This window comes from Clytia hemisphaerica, unplaced genomic scaffold (assembly GCF_902728285.1).
Source record: "Clytia hemisphaerica strain Z4C2 unplaced genomic scaffold, Clytia hemisphaerica genome assembly, whole genome shotgun sequence".
Taxonomy (NCBI): Eukaryota; Metazoa; Cnidaria; class Hydrozoa; order Leptothecata; family Clytiidae; genus Clytia; species Clytia hemisphaerica.
Window position 1 is genome coordinate 878,449 of NW_027103432.1, and position 20,456 is coordinate 898,904.

Below are 20,456 nucleotides of genomic sequence, written 5' to 3' on the forward strand. Positions count from 1 at the left end.
AAAACGGGTTTTTTGGACTTTGTGAAGTATTGGATCTATCTATAAGAATCACTCAATGAATATTGCGTAGCAAACATCCAAAGAGTGCACAATACAGTTGTAGTGCTTCATAAATATGTATTTTCCAAAAATCAAGATGTTAAAAACATAACTAAAAGTTTCATGTACTTACGTACAATCATCAGATGTGACTAAAAACAGTGTTGAAAAGAAATTTATGTACAGGGTGTCCCTAATTAAAGTATCGAGTTTGAACATGCGATTGAGTTGAAAAGTTTTATGTGCGTGTTCACAAAATTGTATTTTTTAAGTTCTCCCTCTTTTTTCTTTGTCATTACGATTAATTTATACGTTGTAACTACCTTTTGTAATAAGCCTGTGTGATGGAGAACGTTCTTATATTTTAGCGATAACACACACAAACCCCGGGGGGGGTACTACCCTTGTCGACCGACGGGGGTGCTCCGCTGACGTTCGAAAAATGGACCCTACGTGGGACTCGAAATTTGCGAAAAAAGTGACCCTGAATGGGACTGAAATTCCAAAATTTTCTCAAATTTTCTACTTTTTCCCCAAATTTTCCAAAAATAGGCACCCTACGGGGGACTGATTTTTCTATTTTGGTGTTTTTGCGACCCTACCTGGGACTCGTGGAGGTCAAAAAAGGTACCCTGACCAGCGGAGCATCCCCGTAACCCATCTTGCCCTAGTACCCCCCCCCCCCGGGACACAAAACTTTTCTACTCAATCGCATGTTCAAACTCGATACTTTAATTAGGGACACCCTGTACAAGAAAAAATTCTGATTCATTAAAAAGTGATTAAAACATGTGATGGATGATTATTAAAAGATCGTTAAAAGATAAAAAAGACAAAGGTAGTAAAACTGTAAAATTCTCAAGGGTCTGGTGGGACCTCTTTGAAGTTTTTTAATAAATACTTGGCTGCATGACGACACGTGGAAATTAATTCAGATCGTTTATTTAATAGTTTTTCCTTTGACGAAATAATGTGGTACTTTTCCGTAAGGCATAGATCACATGATTTGCTTCCCTTTTTGTAGGGTTGGGCGTGGTCGATAACTTTCCATTTCAGAATTGGCTCGATGTTCTTATTCTGTAGAGACCATACATATTTTGAGAGCTCCGTGGAATTTGACTTGTCTTCGTGACGAAAAGTGTGTTTGTGTTAGTACCATCTTGTTTTGAACGTGTTTTCGGTCAAACCGATATACTGAACCCCTTCGTCATTTTCTGATTTTGTGACCGTACATTGGTAAATCAATTTGCTCTTTTGACAGTGTCCGTCAAGTGGGCATGATGCTTTTTTGCGACAATTACACATTTTTTCTTGAAGAGGTTGTGGTTTTACTGACGGTTATGATTCTTGCGACGTTAGGTAGACAACTATAACTCACTTTCACATTATTGCGATTGAACAATTTATGTAGTCGATGGTGTTTCTATAAGAATCACTATTAATAAGCATACATCATCAATGTTCTTACCCAAATTACTCAATGTTTTGATGAGATAGATGTTTTTTTTTGCTCACAAAGTCTTGAATATGAAAGATTATTTCAAGAGCATGAAATTTTGGTTTCTAATCGTTTTTTATAAGGAACAAACGACTAATTTTAATAGATCGTCACTATTTGTGTTCTGAGTGATTGTTTAACGGTCATGCTCATGTAGATATCAATTATATATGTGTTAAATGCATAACCAGGTAGGTCCATTAAAGTATCACTTGTTTTTATAAGAATAGTGTACTTTGGATAATGGTCAAGTATTCTTAAGAAATTGCCAAAATTGAGGAAAATTGAGTGAAACGTATTCTTACTTTTTTAGACTTGACTTTTTAACAAACATGAGAAATGATCAATTTGAGAGTTTTGGACTTTTGAGTGAACATTTGGGTTAAAATTACATTTCTTCCTCAAAGCTTCAATTTATCTATAACAAAGGAAGCAGTTTTTTCTGTTAACCAAATACAAAAATGACTGTATTCTTATCAAATTCTGTGAAATTCACCCTAGAGGGTATTCTTAGGTATTCACACGATTTGGCCAATTTTCACCCTGATATTCTTATAAAAGATATTTTTATAAAAAAAAAGCGTGTATTCAGCTATTTTCGAATCATAAAAAAGGGGAAAAATCTAATTAAATGGTTTCCATAAAAAAGGGGAAAAATCTAATTAAGTGGTTTGGTCCCCGACCTAATAACTGAAGATCAATAATAACCATTTATCAAGTTTGTTATATTCAAATCTTTGCATCGTTCGTTGAAATAACGGTTAAAAATGACAGAAAAGAAATTCTTTTTTACTGAAAAGAAATGTACAAAATTTCACCGTAAAATTTTGCGGTCGCTGCGGAGCTATACATGATACCCGCCGATCTTCCACGATTCCGCAGGTGGTACCCTGAGTATCAGAGGTTAAGTTTTCAAAGAATATATTAACCTCTGAAGACCAATAATAGAAATTTTATCGCGCATGTGTCAATCTAATCACTGTAGAAAGAATCAAAGATTAAGAGCAAATATTACCATATTAATGTCTAGCAGACTGTATCAGTATGCAGTTTACTATTTACGAATTCCCCAGAAACCTCCAAGTGTAATTGAAGTGAGTTTCTTTCGAAAGAAATCGTTTACATGATCCCCAAATGTATAACAGTAATTACTAAACTATTAATTATGGAAATGTCACTTTAATTGAATCGAAATAATTGACAGACTTTATGTTATGATTCTCTATCATTGGCTGCGTTTAGACCAACTGGCATTTGTAATTTGACATTTGCTCATGAGGGATTCGATTTTAATAGCTTTTCCATTGTATTTTCTGTCATGGCATTTAAGGAATCGTCTTTTTAGAGTCATTACTGAAAAGGTGATTCCCTCAAGTTCAACTTTGACAGATCAAACAATGAAAAGCATGGAATTTCTCAAAAACTGCAGTCATTAAGACTGAAACTTTTTGCCGTAGGGCTAGGCTATTGCAAATTTTGCAAATTTTACAATCTATAGAAAGAACTGAATAAAAAACGTGCAAATACTTTAAAAAATCAAAAATGTCATTTTTTCTCTTTGTTTTGGTTCCTTTGTTTGATTTGAAATGCCAGAAAAGGGGATTCCTTTGCTCAAAATGACATTTCAAATGCCAACGAAATGCCAACACGCAGGCATCATTAGGCATTTGACAAACCGAACAATTGCGCGGAACAATAGAATTCAAAAGAATACTGCAAGCAATTACAAATGCCAGGCTGGTCTAAACGCAGCCACTGACTCTTTTTAAAAAGCGTTGATGACTTTTTTAAGTTGTGTTTTCAACGACGGGAATAAAAATATCAACTTTGAACTTCATCCAAGACCTTAATTGGTCGTCATGGTTACTTTTGTGTGAATATAATCTCGATTCGTCGGCACAGCGTTGATATATGATTTCGACCTTTGCTTTTCACGGTAGCAGGCGGCGGAACAGTATACCGATGGATATTTTATATCGCAGGCTCCTGCGGATATTGATACAAAACATGTGCCTTTTTCAAAATTATTTAAAAAAATACTGACGTAAGCAAAAAGAATACTCCAAAAAGGCTTTTTTGAGGTTAAAAACCTACCAAACGTGGCTTCAGATGGTCAATACCAAGTTTATGTATGTGTGTTTTTCAGCGACGGAGACGGTGAGGTTCTAATTTGACTAGATCCTGACCAGCTGAGGACGACGGTAAATCAGCACTTTTACCGTCCTCGATTTTGCGGGGCGGAATTGCGGGTTTTTCCAAATCGCTTCAGTCACTCTACCGTCCTCAAAAGTGCAAATACATAAACTCGGTAATACCTAACAAACGACTCCATATTATTCACCGGATCAATGAGCTAAATGTCATGAAAACATCAAATGTCCGAATTCAGAATTGCAAAGTTTGACAGAGGAGGACGAAGAGCCTCGCCAATGTAACTTGGGCCATCTGGAATATTCGACCGTAGCCGCCAATTGCCGAGCAGGCATTGTTTTGTCCGTTTTACCACTCTAAAAAAGTCTCAATCTTTTTTTCACACCTAATGGATCGATACTTTTTTTCTGGACACCCTGTATAACAACAGTAAGACACTGTCCTGATATGAAATCATATGGCAAACTAAAACCTTTAACATGGTTGAATGTAAGGTTTAGGTTTTGGAAGTTATTTTTGCCAGTGTTGAAAGTTCTTCCATCTCAGAGGGATTTCCGTCTCAGTGAAAAATAAAGAGTCCTTCTCAAAATTCTGTATAATTCACCAAAATTTGTAAAATCCATTTTCCGTCTCAGTTCAAAAACAACCATGCTTTGACCACTGTTTTGCAGTTCATTTTTGTCAAAGGATTTTGCGTGTTGGAATGTTCATGATGTTTTCATCAATTAAATTAGAAATCTTTTACATATTTGCACTTTTTCAGCGTAAGCTCATTTAGAGGTTGCTTAATTGATTGGTTGATTTGTTGATTGATTTTTTCCACTCTCATTCCTGGGGGGGGGGATACTAGGCCAAAATGGGTTTGGCAAAATTTTTGAAAAAACGAGTCCCACGTAGGGTCTATTTTTCGAAGCTCAGTGGAGCACTCCCGTCGGTAGTACCCTCCTGGGCTCTCATTAAAAGTTGCCATAATTTCTTAGAAACTACTGTTTTATTAAACTCCGTTAAGGAGTTTCTTAAAATCAGTGTTTTTCATTGTGTAATTGTGATTTCCTGATCTTTCCGGTTTGATTGCCTGATTTGGTCTGCGTTTGTGCTCGCACCTACTAGGATATACTCTTTTAAATCTTATGTTAGATGTATTAAGAAAGGCTGACTCATGACAATTACCGGATTGCAGACGTCATTACGGCTGTTTTATTTTCTAATACGATAGAGAAATTTCTTCGAATTAAAAAAAAGATTTGAACTATGGACAGGATAATATTTTATATACGGAACTCCAGTTGAATACACCTTTTCGACCGTAGTCGTGCGGTCAGGCACGTACTAGTACTAGTGTATGGCACGTGAAATTTTAAGGCACTAGGGCACTACAGGCACGTGAAAAAAAGTTAAAGCACTAGGGCACGTGAGACACGTGATTTGACGGCGATGGCGATGAAATGCTTTGGCGTTTCCGTATTTATCTATGAATTCACTATTTTTGTAGTATCAGTGTGACGACAGTAGGTCAAAGGGGGAAGGCTTACAGCCTCCAGCGGCCATTTTTTGACAGGTCTCTAAGAGTATTTGGAGTTATTTAATACGGTATTCTGGAAATGAAACTGTCGGTAATTCTTGATATGCGTAAGTCATTTTTCTAGCGAAAACACCGGAAAAAGTCCGGGATTTGACCCCTCTCTGTTACTAAAAATAGTCAAAATCTTTTTTCGAGTGCTTCCGTTGAAAAATATGACGTCATCTTGACTTACGTATATCAAGAATTCGGTACCTCCACTCCCTTTACATAATGACAAGATTTTTTTAACAGAAAAGTTGTCAAAAATAATTGGGCAAAAATTAGAGAGCCAAGATTATTTTCGAAAACTGTGCCTTTCGCAATAATTAATTTTCGTACTCATTTTCCCGTGTTGAATACTTGACTAGTTACGAGATAAGTAACAATAAAAATGATTTATTGTTCGATATAATAATATTACAAATACTCCCAGGGAGGGATCTAGACAGAATAGGAGCTGGGTATGTGCAGACGTTAAGGGTCGGTTTCTTTTTACCTTCATCTCCGTCTAAGAATGAAAAAGAACAAAAAGTCAAAAATAATCTAAGGGTCAGTTTTCGGTGATCCAACGTCCGTACACAGGATGGCCACGCATGCTGGAAAAACTGGAAAACCTGGAAAAACTGGAAAAATGGCCTTTTTCTGAAAACTAGCTGGAAAAACTGGAAATAGGTACATTTTCCAAACAGGAAAGCTGGAAAAACTGGAAAAACTTTTTTGAAATTTTAATTTGAACTTTATGTCAGGAATTGGTTAGAATTATTATGTGATTATACATATATAATTTTCATAAGATGTTATCTAGTATGAGTTTAGCCATTTTCAGTTTAGTCCATCAGACGTTCTTTTGTCAAAGCATAGATCTCTATGATCTATTTGAAAGAAATGTCTTTTGAAAATCTCAACTAGAAGTATCAGTGGATACCCTTTTAAACCTACAAAGATGCACTATGGGCTCTGTTAGCCACCAAACTTAATTTAATATTGTTTTGTTCACTTTTTTACAACCTCTTATAAATGTACTTTCATAAAATACATAATTTCGAGAATTTCAATTATCGCAAAGTGTCATAAAATTCAAAGTTATCTAAATTTTATCAAGACTCTCTTCAAAAAACTAAGTTTTTCGGACCTAGAAATTACACAATTGAATTTAAGGTCATGAAACCTGTACTTTTTTGGTACCTATACTCATGGAGGTAATAAAAATATAGATGGAGATACCACACCTAATATTCTATTGTATTGTATCGTTGATAGCAAACTGTTGCTTTGTTGCTTTGGGAAAAAGCCATTAATTTTGCTTTCGCTCATGGGAATACTTGAGTCGAAGAGAATTTGAATAAAATCACGCTACATTTTTAATTTGTTCATTGTGTGATGACAGTTTTGTTTATAAAACATAAGAAAACCTTGCAAGAATAAGCACAGAACATTGAATTTGAAATGTTCGCTGCTCAGGGGATCCTCGGCAATTTTTGTCAATTTTTACATATTTACTAATGCCAATCTTTCAACTATATTCTATCAAAATTTTGAGGCAGCTGCTATTTTAGATCTAAAGATATTTGTAGCAAAGAACCTTCCACAAACAACAAAGAATTCGCAAAATTTGAAGAAGTTTACCTCTCGAAAGTTTCCCCGATAAAATAAAAACTTCTTTTAAAACTATAAAGAAATTATTACTCGAAAAAAATCCGCATTTTACCTAAAAATAGGAGGTTTCGTTGGACAGAATAACTTTACTTTAGTTTTTATAATCTATATCTTGACTGATTTTTGCTATCAAGGATTGGTAATCAAAGGAGGCCGATTTGAAAGAAATTTCTAAAGAGTTTTATGACTTCTCTGGCTATTACAGAAAAGTTGTTACTCCATCTATTTTTTATTACCTCTATGCTAAACTTATAGTAGGTATGAAAAAAATAATTTTCTTCTTCATGGTTAGACCCCAAACAAATCTTAAGGCCCTCAAAGTTCTAATAATTGTTTTGTTTTGTTTTAAGGTGTATTTTGATTTTAACGTACAGTTTTAAAAATATTTAGGTCCCAATAATCTAATCAGTGAACTGTTATCAGATAGAATAATACCTCACTTTGGCTACTTCATCATCTATTCAGATTCCCTTTGTTAAAAGCGATTATTGGTCGTAAAAACAGCTTCTCAAAATCTGATGCGTGGATAGAAGTCTCTTTATAAGGGTATGTTTGCACGGTATTTTTTCTCAGTTACGAAATTTTTAGTTTTGGAAAACGATTGATATTTACAAATCTATTTTAGCTTACAATATGGAATTTTAAGAGCTGAAATTTAGTGATTCCGTCGATTTTAACTCCTAAAATTAAAAAATAAATTTTAGTCTATACGGAAAGAATAACTAATTTAGGTGAAAACACCCAAATTTCTTTTCTTAGAAGTGCGTTTTCAAACAGTTTTCAACACTGGCGAATCTATAAAATGAGGGGACCAAAGTGCCCGAAATTTCCAGTTGAAAATAATCAAATTATGTGCATATCAAGCATGAGAAGATATGCAATTAAAATACGATAAAAACAAAGAAATGACATTATCATTGCACACGTGCAATTGAATTCCCATTGCAACTGAGGGACCCCTTACAGACACACTTTATTTTGAGGAAAAAAGCATGAATTCATTCTATGTGATAATAATTCTATGATCTGATAAACGATATCGGCTTAACGTGAAAACTCAGATCTGATCCCCGAATATTGCCCACAATGCTTTGTGCGGAAAAAAATTCACCGTGAACTTTTTTCTGCGTAATGGGCAATATTCGGGGATCAAATCTGAGTTTTCACGTTAAGCCGATATCGTCTATTGCAACATTAGTTACTTTGCAGTGAATCACTGCTCAAAATTGGAAACCAAAAGGACTATTTCATAAAAAGTTATTGGAGAAAAACCATTTTGTAGGAACCACAGACAGCTTACTTTCAACACAAAAAGTTTCAGCCTAAAATTTTTCCTACATTTTCAGATAAAAGGTTTTTTGTAGGTTTTGAGGGGTATCCACTGGTAATTATTTTGCACTCGCTTACAGCTGGAAAAAAGTACAGATTTTTGGGTGAATGCTGGAAAAAGGTACATTTTCCAGCTGAAAATACCTGGAAAAAAGAATGTTTTTGACCAAAAAAGCTGGATTTTTCATCTTAAATAAGCATGGCCACCCCAGACCCGCATCTCTAACGCTAGTAACCCGGAAAAATATGTTAAATTAAATGTTTCATAGTAGCTGTGATTATCGCTTGGATCTTCTAGTGATAAAAAAAACGTTGATACTCTAAGAGAGTGTTAAGTGTGTGTTTTCTGTACAAACTGTCACCATGTTAGTGTTCTAAAACAATGGATAATCGTTGTCTCGTTTCTTGTAGTATCGATACAACAGTATGGTTGAACATGGAAAACAAAAGTTTTCATTTTCACGACTAGAGGGTCGATCAAACCCAGATGTTCATAAACGGATGCGATTGATGACAGCATAGTACGTTTGGTAGCTTCTCAAACATAGTTTTCAGCAATGTTTTTCATGTCAAAAACAATTTTGTCGCCTTGTCTGTCCCAATCAAATCCCAATACTTTATCATCAGAAGCGACTTGTTTCTCCTCATCAGGATAGGATTCTTTGACTAATTGCTCAAGTTCTGGCGAGTTAGACTTGAATTTACGTAAGTTGAAACCACCGGTGCTTAGACATTCCTTAGCTTTCTTGTAGAATGAAAAAGCTTCAGCAACAGTGTTCTTACCGGGCGTTTAAATCGTCGACGTGTAACGAAGATAGTAGAGTATCAGCGAATTCTGGGTCGTTTTCGCGAAACGGTGAAATGTGTTTGATAAGCGTAGCAGCGAGTAAAAACAGCGAAGACGTAACACCGAATAACACTCGTTTGATTCTGTATTCAATCATTTTGTTCAAAATGTTAAAAGTTAATATTCGAAATATCTCGAAACCACAGTAACCGAACGTAGTCTTGATGCTCTCTAGCAAGTGCGATATTCAGGAATGCTTTCTCAATGTCAGCATAGTATAAGAAAGCCGCGGCTGGAATGATAACATCTGAATTTCTACTGTTCTATCTCTGTCGTATTTGATGACTATTTGTTGATCAAGAAATAAGTAGTGTAGCATCTTTAATGGTAAACTTTATTTAGTTTGTCGTTAATACTTACTTCGCAGTGCGTTTTAGACATTAATTATATACCCTTGATAATACACTTGCATTATAATATCATTGTGCAGGAAAGATAAACAATAAGAAATTTAAACAAGCACAAAATGGCTGGGCTGAAAGAACTCAAAAATTAATAAGGTGCCTCGAAATGCCTTCACAATACTTCAGGGAAATCTTTCTAGAAATCAATGAAATAGTACATCAAGATAATTCTGTGAAAATTGCAAGCCAGCACCTTCAAAATTTATCATTCAAACTGACAGGAAAGTTGTTATCTTAAATATAGTTCTTATAATTTTAATTTTGGCGAAAAACTATCGTTTCCACAAAATACCCCTAAAATATGTCCAAAATCAGTTAAAGTGTTTCATTGGGTACAGATTCAAAGATATCTAGAAATAAAAAATCTTCTTGTGAAGGAAAATAAGAGAAAAATTTCAAAAACTATCTACCAATAATAAACTGACAATCTTGATGTTCTTATAAAGCTCGGAGACAGAGATGGAACAGCAATTAACTGAAAAGACAATGCGGTACATATTCCAGCCGCGGCTTTCTTATACTATGATGTCAGCAACGACTATAATTGAACGAACGAAAACGCATAAGCACGTCTTGGAGCAATGGTGTCAGCAATGGTGAAGGACCGGATTCTAAAACGTCGTTTAATGTTGGGTCATCCTTTCCACTCTTACAACTGGCATCGAAAACTACACGAAGTCTCTCTCTGTCCGTGAACTACTGCACGGTGTGGTAAGTAATGAGTTTCTCCGACTTTGTAATCATTAGGTTCGATACGTTCTATAACACCTAATGACTCTTGGTTTTCAAGAATTGCCGCGTATTCTTGAAGTAAATCACAGGATTGTTCTTAAAAGTTTTGGTTAGATTTCTCAATCGTTTTCTGCAAGTGTTGTAGTTGTCTCCCAACGTATCGATTGATTCAGATTTGAAAGGTAGTTGAACTTCATAACGACCGTCACGAAATTTCGTAGTTTCATCAAAAGTTTTTAAAACGTCTGGGTCAGATGGAATTTCATTATTGGTATCATAGATTTGGTGTAGGTGATCTCGAATTCATGTTTTGGGTCAACGAATTCTGAAGCGACTTTCAATGCATGTGCAGTAACGAATAAATTCGAGGTTGTCGGCGATGTATCATTCGAGGCGATTGGACCACTCAAAACTTAACTGAGTTTTGACTCCAAAGCAGTAGGACCATCAGGGCATCTGATCTGTTTGTTACCAATGAAGCTCCAATAGTGCGCTGAACCGATAAGAATGTCTATTTTCATGGGTAAATTACGTGGATTTACTATCAGCGAAATCAACGAAGTTCAAAGGTTACATCGATAACGTTACTTGTGACTGAAACAATAGGTTGTTGATCTTTCTCTTCTTTCTTCTCCTCTTTTTGATGGGTGGAGTTTGCCTTTGGTGAATTACTTTGAGAAGAATCACTTTTGTGTGTGCAAACAGCAACGTGGTGTCTGTCTTTACAATTAAAACATTTCATTTTTTTTGAACACTTTTGAGCCCTGGGAGGGGGGTACTAGGGTTGCGAGCTGACGGGGGGGGGTGCCGCCCGACTTCCGAACTTTGGACCCTCACCGGGACTAAAAAGGAGAAAATAAAGGAAAGTTTTGTGAATTTTCCGACCCTTAGTGGGACTGAAATTTGATTTTCTGATTTTCCCCACCCTTAGCGAGACTTTGGAAGTCCAAAAAGGTACCCCTAAGGGCGGCACATACCGTACCCTCCATTAGCCTAAGTACCCCCCCCCCGGGTTTTGAGCACGATGCCCAATTTTCATGCAAATAAAGCAACTACATATTAGTTCAAAGTTCCAAAAAACAAGCAGAAACGAGAATTTCATAAAAAGGAAGATAATCAAAAACAGATTTGTATTTTTTGTCGGAGAGGTCACAGATCTAGAGATTGTGATATTATAACGAAACCAGAAATTCGTAAAACTATTTTACAAAAGGAGAACTCCTTTTGAATCTTTCAAACCGAACAAGATGGCGGGCTCAAATTTCGTTTTGCCAAGCATGGAGAAAGGATTCTTTGAAGGTTTGTGAGTTTCTTTTCAGTTTGGATTTCATTTCAGTTTTGAGACTGTCATTGGTAACGAAGCAGTGAATTCTATGTTCTATGTTTTTCTTTTGGGTCGATTTTTTGGGTTCTAATCCAGGAGCAGCCACCGGCGGACTTTTTCCAAAAGTCTGTACTATTTTTCCAGGAGAGCAAATTTTAGGAGAATATCCAGGAACCTTTTGCTTAGCGAACACACAAGAAAATCCAGGAGGAAGTGAATTTTGATACGAGGACAGATACCATTTTTACAAAATCTCTGTTCAGAAAATCCAGGAGCGTTTGAAAATAAAACACATCAAATTTTCCAGCAGACACCCTGTTAAAAAAATCCAGGAGTAAAAATGCAAAACAACACATCAAATTTTCCAGGAGCCAAAAAAACGTATGATAATCTGCTACAACTTTTTTTATGCAACAAACGCGTGGCTTGGGGCACTAAGGCAAAATCGAGTACGGTACGGGACATTCCGCCCGTTCAGGACACCATTTTACGTCCGAATTGTCTAACAAGGGTCTTATAATCGTCGAAGTTAAAATTTACTCTGATAGGGTCGGTTCTTTGAAAATTTTCGTCTCTGACAGGGTACAATGGCAGAATCAATTCTTTGCAAGACGAACCTACTGCTGACAAGGGCTCATTCAAGGTCAGTGCCCCCGCCCCCTGGGTATAATGTCCTGGGCGTGAAGGAATGTTTAATTTTCCAAGCTCTCAGAGTGAATCAAACTACACTATGGATGAAATTTGAAATGAAAGTCGTCCTTTTATGTCGCCGGTCTATTCATGATATGCACCACTGCAATGTCTTCTAACATTATATCACGGACCCAATAGTTGATTGGTTCTAAAGTGACGTAAAATCAGTCAATACGTCACTTTCAACCAATCTGCTGTTGGCTCCGTGGAAGACATTGCAATATGGTGCATATCATGGATTGTTAAAACAACGCGTGATTGGTTATCACTCAAATATATGAAGGGGGGTTTTCGACTTATAATGCCGGTCCGAACTAGTCGCCGTGAATCATGCCGCCGACTTTTAAAGGTTGTCGTGGGTCGGGGCGGCGCCCTTCGAAAGTCGCCGTCGGACCAGGAGGTCGTTGAGAGAGAGACATCGTGGGAGCCTCTTTTATTTTATTCGTCCTCAATTTAATCCAATTAATTAGAACTGGTCTTTAGAACATAATTGTGGATCTGTCATCAACGAGAGTCGTCGTTGGTCCGCTAAAATATGATTGATTTCTAAGTCTAAAGGCCGGTCTCCACTTGCGCGCGCTTCAATCGCATATTTTCGAGCAAAGCTTCCACGCTATTGGCCAAAAGAAAATTGAAACAACTCCATTGGCGAGATCTGACGTAACGGTTGAAAAAAGTTGAAATGTGTTCAACTTTTTTTTCCAGCGCGCGCTACATTTTTATGACGTAATCTTTTTTCCAAGCAAAAAGGATTGAAGTCAAAAAGTGCGATCACAGCGCGCGCAAGTGGAAACCGGCCTTTACAGGTTTTTGATCGCTAAATTAAGTCTTGGATGGCTAAATGCTTCCGCGCGGCAAAATAGGTAGGTCTTGGATAGGTAAATTTTGTGCTAAAAAAATTTTGGGATCGCTTTCGGGAAAAAAAATTTGCTCCACCGACCCTCTAGACTGGGAATCCAGTCGTTTATAACGTTTTTGTTGAAAGCGGGAAATTTTAATGTCGGGATATGGTTAAAATAAACGACTGGGCTAAGGTGGTTTCCGTAGCTTACGGGAGTTCCAGCAGGGCCCGCAGATTTCTGCGGGGTGAGAAAACAATCATATACAACAAAATATATAAACAAATAAAAATTTCAGCCAATGAGAATTTCTAAGTGAAAGAAAAAAAAAACAAACCAAAACAAACCAACAAGACCCCCTGAAAATGTTATCCAAAAACTTGAAAAAGAGAATTTTTATGAAAAGTTTGTTGTGCACAAAATATTCTAGACGACTATATTGATGCTCCTGACAAGTTTTCTACTTCCTATTTTTTACTGAGTTAAGTCGTCTAGCATGCTAGACTACCGACCCTCAAGAGTCGTCGGTATAGTGATGCGAGTGTTTTTCAGATGATAAATTAAATGATAATTCTTATACAAGTTAGTTTATCACACGAATCTGAGAAACTACGAGACAAGACGAAAATGGGCATACAGAAACTGTCAGTATTGAAGAAACCGAGAAAACCAAACAAAGAAACTTTTGTGACCGACAAAATATCGTGCAATCTTCATTCAAACCGCTAGCCTAAAACGGGGATAAACTAGCTTGGACAACCCACAACCAAAATACTCTAAAATGAAACATCCCCCTTTTTAACCCAGCGACTCTCGAGGGACGGCGAACAAACGCCAATATTTGAACGACCAGATTAATTAGTTAGAATTAAATTGAGGACGAATAAAATGAAAGGGAGGCTCCCACGATATTCCTCCCGACGACGACTCTTGAAGGGCGTTACTCCGATCCACGACAACCTTCGAAATTTTCTAACTTTAAGTGGCAGAAACAGGAGAGGTGTAGAATAAAAAAACATGGATAAAGTTCCTTTTGAGATGAGTTTAAAGTTTTGAGCTTGAGACAAAAAAAAATTTAGTCATGATTTTATCATATATTAATTTTATAATCATATCCTAGTACGTTTTCCTTGATTGTGGCTTCTTTTTCTTGTGGGCTGTAAACCAAAGTATCGCACCCAGAAGCCGAGGGCTGCATCGGAAGTATCATTTTGTTGGTGCTCATTGACCTGCATCAAAAACTCTTTGTAAGCTTTTTCTAAAAAAAGGGAAAACATTTAGTGGCATGAGGTCCCAGATACAAAAATACGTTCAAAAAGTTTTTCGTTGAGAAGTGAAAAGCGTTTTCAAAGTAAACGGAAAATTTCGTTTCTTATCACATGGTCTTATATGGCCAATTAGAAGAGGCCAAATGCTCGCGGAGTCTCGCCGTCTTCTGCGTTCATTTTATAAACGTACGCTTCGCTCAAGCCAGTTTTTCAAGGCAAACTTGAAATTCCGTACATCATAAAAATCGTTACAGCACCGATAACGCTATACTTATTGCCTTTAGCCGTATCGTGGCCTTGTATAAACTGGCTTGGTTAACCAGGCTAGCTCAATAGCTTCAGAGGTCGAGAAATTAAGAATTGGAAAAATGGAAAAGTTGCAGAATTTCGCGAGATAAACTTTCGCGAAAAAGTGAAAAATTCGCGAAGCTCCCTTATCCTATTAAAGTATTCCCGAGTTGAAAAGATTCTAATCAGGCGTGACATGAACAAAAGTTCTTTATTATTTTTACATTCAAGAAAGTCTTGCTGGGCTTTGCTGGAACCCCATGTAATTTTTTTTTCAGTTACTCTTAGGTGCCAAATAAACGGGGGGGGGGGGGGTCGAAAATTTTTTTAATTAAATAAACGGGGGGGACCTAATTAACGGGGAGGTTGGAAAATGGACCTTAAAAAAAACTCTAGACTAGTAAACTAGTCGGTTATCACTTAAAACCTTATAATAAAACTGTCAATCAAATAATGTAAACACTAATTAAATATTCAGCGCACGTGAGAGACAAGGAAAATAACCGACTAGAAGCTACTTCCAGCGCCTTTTTTTCTTCACCTAAAATCGTAAGGAGAGACATACAGATTTCTGTATGTCTGACCCGTGCGGGATTGCATTTATTTTTCTTTCTGTTTATTGCATTTTTAGAAATGCTCATTTATTTATATGTTCCCATGTTCAATGTTACTATGAAATATCATTTAGTCAAAAAAGTTGGATGGATCCTCAAAAACCTAAAAAAAGTTGTAAAATTAAACAACGTTTTTTGAGGGAAGTAGCTTCTAGTCGTTGAAATTCAGAAAAGAGACGCAACTTCACCCCTTCAATTCTTTTTATTTGGAGCTTGATTTTTTGTATATGGGTCTGTTTTCAACGACTAGTTTACTAGTCTAAAAAAACTCTAGAAAGGGTCGAAATAGACTAAATTTAGGCTTTTTAGAGTAAAACAAGGAAATTTCCTTTTGGTAGCTGGGAATTTTTTCAAAAATTAATAAACGGGGGGGGGGCACGTTTATTTGGCACCTAAGAGTACTGCAATAAAAACGAAAAAGTCTCACCGATGCATCTTCCAATTTTGTGCCCGCAAGACGTACCTAATTAGAAAGTTCCGAGTAGCGACATAATCTCAAATAATAACTACAGGTGTTGGGACTGTAATCATTTAATCATTAATCTGTGGGCGTTTATTTGGCACCTAAGAGTACATGAGAAATTGGAAAAAATCAGCCCGTTGTTTTTCCAGTGTCTATAATAATTCCATGTTTAATGAAATACGTACTATCTTTAGATTTAGCGGATAAGGCTTTTGATTCATATCATGTTGTACTTCAACAAAAAAAGTTTTATATAATTTGACAGACTTTTTATGTCGGGTTATGAAGCCCCCCCCCCCAATTGTAGGTCAACTAACCCCAAAAGTTAGGTCAAACATTTTCGTCAAAATATCTAACTTAGAACAATAAATATGGAAATGGACTATTTCCCACCGTTTCCTTAGTTCATTAGGAATAAGAAAATACCCTGTCATCATAACTTAATTCCAATAGATTTGGATTTAGAGAAGATTTTAAAAATGTCCCAATTCGGGTAGTAGTATCCAATCAATTTCGATTCAGGTTTCCGTTGGAAAAAATTAATTCAAGTTAAAATTTTATGTCTAGAAATAATAAGTAATATGTAACAGTATGCCCTGAAACAACTTTTCATGAAGTTGAACCATCGTTAAGGCTACAATGCTTAAAAATGAGAAACCTACATTCTCGAGGTTTACTACATTCTCGGGGTCAGATGCTGTACATACGAAATCAAAACTTTACGCTGTATATATTTACAAAAAGCTAAGCGATTGAAAATTTTTTCCAAAGTCTCAATCTGTTAATTAAGTGCTGAAATGTCAAAAATTATCTAGAACTACTCAAGCTGTCCAATCATCTTCGTTGGTCTCCTCTAAGTCTGTCGGAAGAAAGAAAATTTAAATATTATAATATTATAAATATTATAATATTATGGCTGTTATAATATTATAAAGAGTTTGGAAACTATTCTAGTCGCGAGTTAGGGAGTTGCTAGTTTCGAGTTGGGGAGTTGCTAGTTTCGAGTTGGGGAGTTAAAAAATTACCGGCTACCGAAAAAGAATAACGTACATCAAAAGTACGATTTTGAAAGTAAATGTAATATGAGAGTAATATATAACACATATAATACGTATAATACATATACCACCTGTAATATGCTTATTTGCCTTAAACACGTGCGCTGAGAGCATGGAAAGCTGTTTTCTACTGTCAATTCATATCCATTTATATTTCCTGCATCACATTGAGTATAAATATAATTCTTGATTAAAGTGACTTTAGAACCATTGTATTTTATAATGTGATCAAAATTTTTATTAAAAAGTGTCAATTCCAATGATAAAATGACAAAAGAAAGTGTCATTATTTTTCTAGCTCTATAAGCTATCTCTACGAATTTTTTGAGGCTAAGATGACTGTCAACTTATATCCTTTTATACAATAAGCATCACTTGCAGTATGATCAATATTTTTTGGGGAATTTGTTTGACAATCATTGTATTTAAAGATTCGGTCAATATTTTTACAAGAACGTGTCATGTTGTCAGCATTATGACAATGACATAACAGTACTAAGTATTTTGGCTTTGCTAGCCAGCACCTTACCATTTTTATGATCTTAAAGTCAATAATATGTTTGGTACTGGCTAATTTGAAATTTGTACTTTTGGGCTACATTAGTTTAAATTAGAAAATTTTCGGTCGCCGTAAAGGTTTACAAACTCCCCAACTCGAAACTAGCAACTTCCCAACTCCCCAACTCACCAACTAGAACATTACCTAGACTCTATTATAAATATTATAATATTATGGCTGCTACTTTAGTCTGTTTACTGGATTAGCAAGTCAAGGAATCCTGATCTAACCTAAAAACAAATTGTTCATTTGTCTTCAAGTCTAAGTGGTCACAATTCTACTTAACAAGAGTAGACTTATAATGAAACAAACTTACTTTATTGTCAGAAAAATTAAGAAATCTTTCCAGTAATAAAATCATCAACCACAGTCACAAGATAATTCATTGTACCAGTATATTGCCAATAACCTGAAAAAAGAGAGGGAAAAAGAAGAAAAGCCGCACAGTTCCATCTCAGGGTTTGAACATGAAAAACTATTTCAAAACATGAGTTGACTCTTCAGAATGCAACTATGTTTCGTCCACCCAACCACCCTTTCACATTGTGTAAAATATCTACAGAACAGTAATAAAACAGGATAAGCCAACGGTATTTGATTATAAATAGTAATACGTTCAAGAATATAACACAAATGTACTCTTTTCTACCACAATATAAATACACGGTTAATCCTTACAATATGATATGATACTGTATCCCATCATTCCAAAGGAACTTTCACCACTTTATTTCCCCTACTTTACTTTAAAATCATCAGAATGTTACTTCTTAATGACATGCATTTTTGTTGAAAACAATTAACATAAGGAATCAACTTTTTTATCCATATAAAGCAAAAAATAGTTTTTATAAAACAATGTCCCAGAAGAATTAGCTTCGCTTTCTTATCCAGTAACAACAAACTGCCAGTTGATAAGAATTCAAAAAGAAAGAATTGTCTTTTATAATCATTAGTATGGTAAGTTCGAAGATTTTCATTTAGGCAGGACAAATTTAATTTCTTTTCTACTTACTTAAATCCTATTTGACCTGGGTGGAACAATGTGTAAGAAAATAACGTTTGAAAATGAGAAAATCTTTGCTGGCCACTTGAATTTGTATGATTGGAGCCTGATCTTGAGATAATTTTGTACCACACAAGAAATCACAAGAGGAGAGGCCATGGCCAGCCTGAAGCCTGTAATCAAGCCTTCAGCCCTACCACTGTGCCACTTGTCGATTTCCTCCGCAGTAAAAATTATCAACTAAATCAGCCAACAGCCAACGCTAGAATTCATCTGATCAACTTTATGCGATACCCTACCTTACAAATGCACTACGATTGCTCTAAAAGCCAATCACTTGAATTTGCATGATTGGAGCCTGATCTTAAGATAATTTTGTACCACACAAGACATCACAAGGGGAGAGGCCATGGCCAGCCTGAAGCCTGTAAACAAGCCTTCAGCCCTACCACTGTGCCACTTGTCGATTTCCTCCGCAGTAAAAATTATCAACTAAATCAGCCAACAGCCAACACTAGAATTCATCTGATCATCTTTATACGAGACCCTACCTTACATATGCACTATGATTGCTCTAAAAGCCAATCACTTGAATTTGCATGATTGAAGCCTGATCTCAAGATAATTTTGTACCACACAAGAAATCACAAGAGGAGAGGCCATGGCCAGCCTGAAGCCTGTAATCAAGCCTTCAGCCCTACCACAGTGCCACTTGTCGATTTCTCCACCGTAAAATTATCGACTAATAAGCCAACAGCCAACGCTAGAATTATCTGATCAACTTTATTGAGAGACCTACCTTACAAATGCACTACGATTGCTCTAAAAGCTGATCACCTGAATTTGCATGGTTGGAGCCTGATCTTGAGATAATTTTGTACCACACAAGAAATCACAAGGGGAGAGGCCATGGCCAGCCTGAAGCCTGTAAACAAGCCTTCAGCCCTACCACAGTGCCACTTGTCGATTTCCTCCGCAGTAAAAATTATCAACTAAATCAGCCAACAGCCAACGCTAGAATTCATCTGATCAACTTTATGCGAGACCCTACCTTACAAATGCACTATGATTGCTCTAAAAGCCGATCACCTGAATTTGCATGATTGGAGCCTGATCTTGAGATAATTTTGTACCACACAAGAAATCACAAGGGGAGAGGCCATGGCCAGCCTGAAGCCTGTAATCAAGCCTTCAGCCCTACCACAGTGCCACTTGTCGATTTCCTCGCAGTAAAAATTATCAACTAAATCAGCCAACAGCCAACGCTAGAATTCATCTGATCAACTTTATGCGAGACCCTACCTTACAAATGCACTACGATTGCTCTAAAGCCGATCACCTGAATTGGCATGATTGGAGCTGATCTTGAGATAATTTTGACTACACAAGAAATCACAAGAGGAGAGGCCATGGCCAGCCTGAGCCTGTAATCAAGCCTTCAGCCCTACCACAGTGCCACTTGTCGATTTCCTCCGCCGTAAAAATTATCGACTAAATCAGCCAACAGCCAACGCTAGAATTCATCTGATCAACTTTATGCGAGACCCTACCTTACTAAATGCACAAAACGATGCTCTAAAAGCTGATCACCTGAATTTGCATGATTGGAGCCTGATCTTGAGATAATTTTGTACCACACAAGAAATCACAAGAGGAGAGGCCATGGCCAGCCTGAAGCCTGTAATCAAGCCTTCAGCCCTACCACAGTGCCACTTGTCGATTTCCTCCGCAGTAAAAATTATCAACTAAATCAGCCAACAGCCAACGCTAGAATTCATCTGATCTACTTTATGCGAGACCCTACCTTACAAATGCACTACGATTGCTCTAAAAGCCGATCACCTGAATTTGCATGATTGGAACCTGATCTTGAGATAATTTTGACTACACAAGAAATCACAAGAGGAGAGGCCATGGCCAGCCTGAAGCCTGTAATCAAGCCTTCAGCCCTACCACAGTGCCACTTGTCGATTTCCTCCGCCGTAAAAATTATCAACTAAATCAGCCAACAGCCAACGCTAGAATTCATTTGATCAACTTTATGCGAGACCCTACCTTACAAATGCACTACGATTGCTCTAAAAGCCGATCACCTGAATTTGCATGATTGGAGCCTGATCTTGAGAT

At 36.6% G+C, this 20,456-nt stretch overlaps 1 long non-coding RNA gene across 2 annotated transcripts; it reads right to left on the reverse strand.

Moving 5' to 3' along the window:
- Positions 1-14,100: 14,100 nt before the first annotated feature.
- On the reverse strand, positions 14,101-19,046 carry LOC136798094 (uncharacterized). Of its 2 annotated transcripts, XR_010845346.1 has the most exons (3): positions 17,640-19,046; positions 15,671-16,565; positions 14,101-14,331 (listed from the first exon to the last, which is right to left on the reverse strand). It is a non-coding gene; the product is annotated as an uncharacterized lncRNA (long non-coding RNA). The 2 variants fall into 2 exon arrangements; XR_010845345.1 differs by lacking the exon at positions 17,640-19,046 and having other exon boundaries at positions 15,671-17,632.
- Positions 19,047-20,456: the final 1,410 nt, after the last annotated feature.